This window comes from Seriola lalandi, unplaced genomic scaffold (genome assembly GCF_002814215.2).
Source record: "Seriola lalandi dorsalis isolate HSWRI2012SDOR001 ecotype SW California unplaced genomic scaffold, Sedor1 jcf7180002050176, whole genome shotgun sequence".
NCBI classification, from domain to species: domain Eukaryota; kingdom Metazoa; phylum Chordata; class Actinopteri; order Carangiformes; family Carangidae; genus Seriola; species Seriola lalandi.
Window position 1 is genome coordinate 1 of NW_019520729.1, and position 3769 is coordinate 3769.

General features: G+C 42.3%; 1 long non-coding RNA gene across 1 annotated transcript; it reads right to left on the reverse strand.

Annotated features, from left to right (window-relative positions):
* Positions 1-2737: 2737 nt before the first annotated feature.
* On the reverse strand, positions 2738-3742 carry LOC147819714 (uncharacterized). The gene is made up of 2 exons (XR_015436689.1): positions 3246-3742; positions 2738-3053 (listed from the first exon to the last, which is right to left on the reverse strand). It is a non-coding gene; the product is annotated as an uncharacterized LOC147819714 (long non-coding RNA).
* Positions 3743-3769: the final 27 nt, after the last annotated feature.

The following is a 3769-nucleotide window of genomic DNA, read 5'->3' on the forward strand; positions in this document are numbered from 1 at the left end:
TTATTGAGACTCAGAAAAGAGAAACAGGAAGTGGACTGACCTGCGTTCGTGATGCAGCAGAGCAGCGAAGTCAGACCTACAGACGGGACAGTTACTGTGAAGTTAAACATGAACACAAAGGGAAACCTCCTCCTCTACACTGCATTCAAACAGCCACAGAACTCAGAGATAAGACGATAATATAATGAGTCATGATGATAACAACAACACAACTACGTTGTTTCAGATCAGCAGGATAGAAAATATATTCAGTTGCTTCGTCGAGGTTTGAAATGAACAAACGTGTCTTTAATTTAATGATTTAAACAGTTGATTTCAGTAAATTCAAACGTCAGTGGATCAATGAGGTTTCCTTCACTCTGTTCTGACTCTGGAACAGATCTGACCGATCATCAGTGATGTTGATGAACGTCTGAATATTATCTGCTATATAACCTAACTTCTAACTTCATCCTCCTCCTGTTCAAGAACTACAAAATAAAACTACAACCATCCGAATGAAACACTTGTTTACTGTACGTTCAGATGTTGTTTTCTTTTATTCCTGATGACGATGTTGTTGAAGCTCGTTCACATCACTTAAAGTCACAGTTAATTTGTTGATGATTAGTTGATATGAAACATGATGAAGAATCTTTTATCTCATATTTTCTTGTTTAAGAAGCTGGTTCATATTTAAACAGCTGAACTATGAATTTCTATGTTTCACTCTGTAGATTCGTCTCGATGCTGATCAGTATAATTTAAATCTCATTGTATGACATCATACACTCATTTACATTCAGCTGTAAATAAAATGATGGGAATGAAACACAGTGTACTCACAGAGCAGCCTCTGCAGAGATGTGAGGTCCATTGTTCCACCTGCTAAAATGAGCTCAACACAGCAGCTGATCCCACCTCCTTCCTGTCTGTTCATGTGTGTGATGGTGTGGGGAGATACTACAATTTACAGATGTCCCCTCAACGTCTCACACGCAGAGTATCAGTACACACTTTACAGCTGTTCCCTCAGTGTGATAGTGTCTTTATGGAGGTTTAAGCTGGTTTATAGAGTCATTGCCTTCTCCTCATGGGCCCCAATGGTTTGCCTGGTTTGCCTGGTTTGCCTGGTTTTCCTGTCCTGACGGTGAGTCTCTGACCACCAGAGGGCCGATCCCTCGGAGGCTGTGAAAGTGCTTTACCATAGATTCTCAGTGTCTGATGCCATTATTTAACCAGGCTGATAATAAATGAATAACTGAATTCATCAGTCAACTTACCGCTCTATTTTCATGTATTCATCATTTCCAGTCCCACTACTGTTTTAAAATGTATAAACTTACAACTTCCTTTAGAAAGTCTTATGGCCTTTATTTTATTCTTAGACTTTTAGTCTGAAGAATCCGGAGGAAGTGCTGAGTTTCATGAACTGCAACTGATCAAGAAATCAAAGAGGAATAAAAACAGTATTCATCCTGTTAAAACCGACACTATACTTAATTTATCATGTGTTTTTTCATTCTGGTCATCGCTCGTTATTTCAGGTCAGTCAGTCACAGACATTCATGGTCCCACTGTTGATGTCCAGCCAAAACCTCAGTCCTAATACTCTCAGACCTCAGTTTGTTATTCCACACAGTGGATCATGGGATACTGGTGGACACTGGGCGGGTCCGTCTGGTGTTGTTCTTACTGTCACACTTGGAGCCTTCACTCCAGTAAATATGATCTAGTGTGTGGGGTCCTTCAGGGCTCGATCCTGGGGCCCCTTCCTTTTAACTTATAAACGCTTCCCCTTGGCTATGTTATCAACAATGATAACATTAGCTATACTATAATTATGCCAATGACACTCAGCTTCTCATCTCATTATACACTGATGACCCCAACCCATAAACTCCCTGGTCAGCTGCTTGGAGGAAATCAACCACTGGAAAGCAGCAAACTTCCTTCAATTTAACAGTAACTCATAATTTTGTATTAGAAGATTCCATAGAAATACATTTGAATTTGATTTTATATATAATCATATAATCTATACTACTGTTAAAACTCTCACGGTCAGTTTGGTCCCTGGTTTGTTGGCATGCAGGTCTGGTCATCAGTTTATCTGCTGTTATTTATTAAATAGATATTACTGTATGGATCAGTGTTGTCCTGCTGGCTGAGGACTGACTCTCTGCTGACACCTGCTGGTTTAAACCAAGCATCAACCTCCAGATTGAAACTGAAGCATCAACATGAAGAACCAGGAGCTGCAGTTCCTCTAACGACCACTAGAGTCTGGCTCCAACAGTGAGTCAGTCCCCATAGACTCCCATGTTAAACTGTCCAACTTTACAGCAGAAATAAACATGTTTACAGCCTGGTACAAAAACTGTTTTGGTCTCTAGAGATAATTTCCTCTTTCATAACTCACCTGTTTATATAACTCACCTGTTTACATTTTATTTATGTTTACAGTTATGGAGGATTGAGGGCGTGGCCTCTTTGAGTGACAGGTGGGTGAGAGCTTGCTACAAGCTGGCATGAACAACATGCGCCCCTCCTCTTTGACCATATTTGGATTCACTGTTATTCCTATGGAGTCTTGTGCTGACGAGACGCCCAGGGGTCTCCAGAAGCAGCAGACAGGTGCAGCCAGAAGTGATGTTCAGAGTGCAGGAGGACTTCCCTTTGGCCTCAACGATAAAATATTAAAATCTACATATCTGTGTGACGCTTTCTTTCTTAAAGACATGAATTTGATACCAAGAACTTTCCAAATCACAGGAGCTGCAGTTTATTCGATGAAGGTAAAATGTGTCACATTGTCGTGCATCGTTAGCATTAGCATTGTTAGCATTGGCATTGTTAGCATCATACGCGTTCACACTCACATTGTCATAATTTTTATATTTTTTCAGTGAAAACAAAATGCAAAAACCTCTGCAGCCCTATAACAGTGTATGAGCCACATAGATGAAATACCAACAGGCATCAAACATCATCGAAGTGTTTTTAACAGTGAAGCTGCATCTTCCTCTTCACTTTGCTTCCACCTGCAGGTCAGGTGTCTCAGCTGCCACGTCCTGTATTAAAATAAAATGCGTCCTGTATTAAATCAACGCAATGTGTCCGTATTGATTGTAGTTCGTGTTGTAGTTGTTGTTGCATTTTCCTTCATGTTACGTCCTCAAAGTGCTGTGAAGAATGTAACGTCAGGTGACCTACAGGTTTATGGATTAGCAGCAGACTGACGAGCTGTGAACCAGGTGGTTTACCTGGAGGAGCGTGCGTCATTAACCGCAGCGCTGTGGGTTGGAGTCCGACCCGTGGCCCTGTGCTGCGTGTCATGCCGCTCTGATGAAGCAGGTAAAAACATCTGTCACATCTGCAGCTTCATGTTGCAGCCAGTCTGGATCTTCAGCTGCTGTTCACCCACATCACTCTGTCCTTTCAGGTTCAGTCCCTTTCCATTTCTTGTAAATCACGTGACTCCTCCCTCAGCTGTGTCACAGGTGGGCGTGGCATCAGAGTCTGAACGTCACATTGTAGCGTCGCTCTGAGATTCACACAGAAATGAACATTAGGTTCAGAGGTGAGAGATGAAGCTCCTCCCCTCTGGCAGCAGCAGGAACAGGTTGTGTGAGTATGTGTGGAGTCTGCAGTGATGCTTCCTGCTTCCTGTTTCCAGTCTGGATCTTCAGCTGCTGTTCACATACATCACTCTGGCCTTTCAGCTTCAGTCCTCTGCGTCTTCTTGTAAATCACGTGACTCCTCCCTCAGCTGTGTCACGGGTGGGCG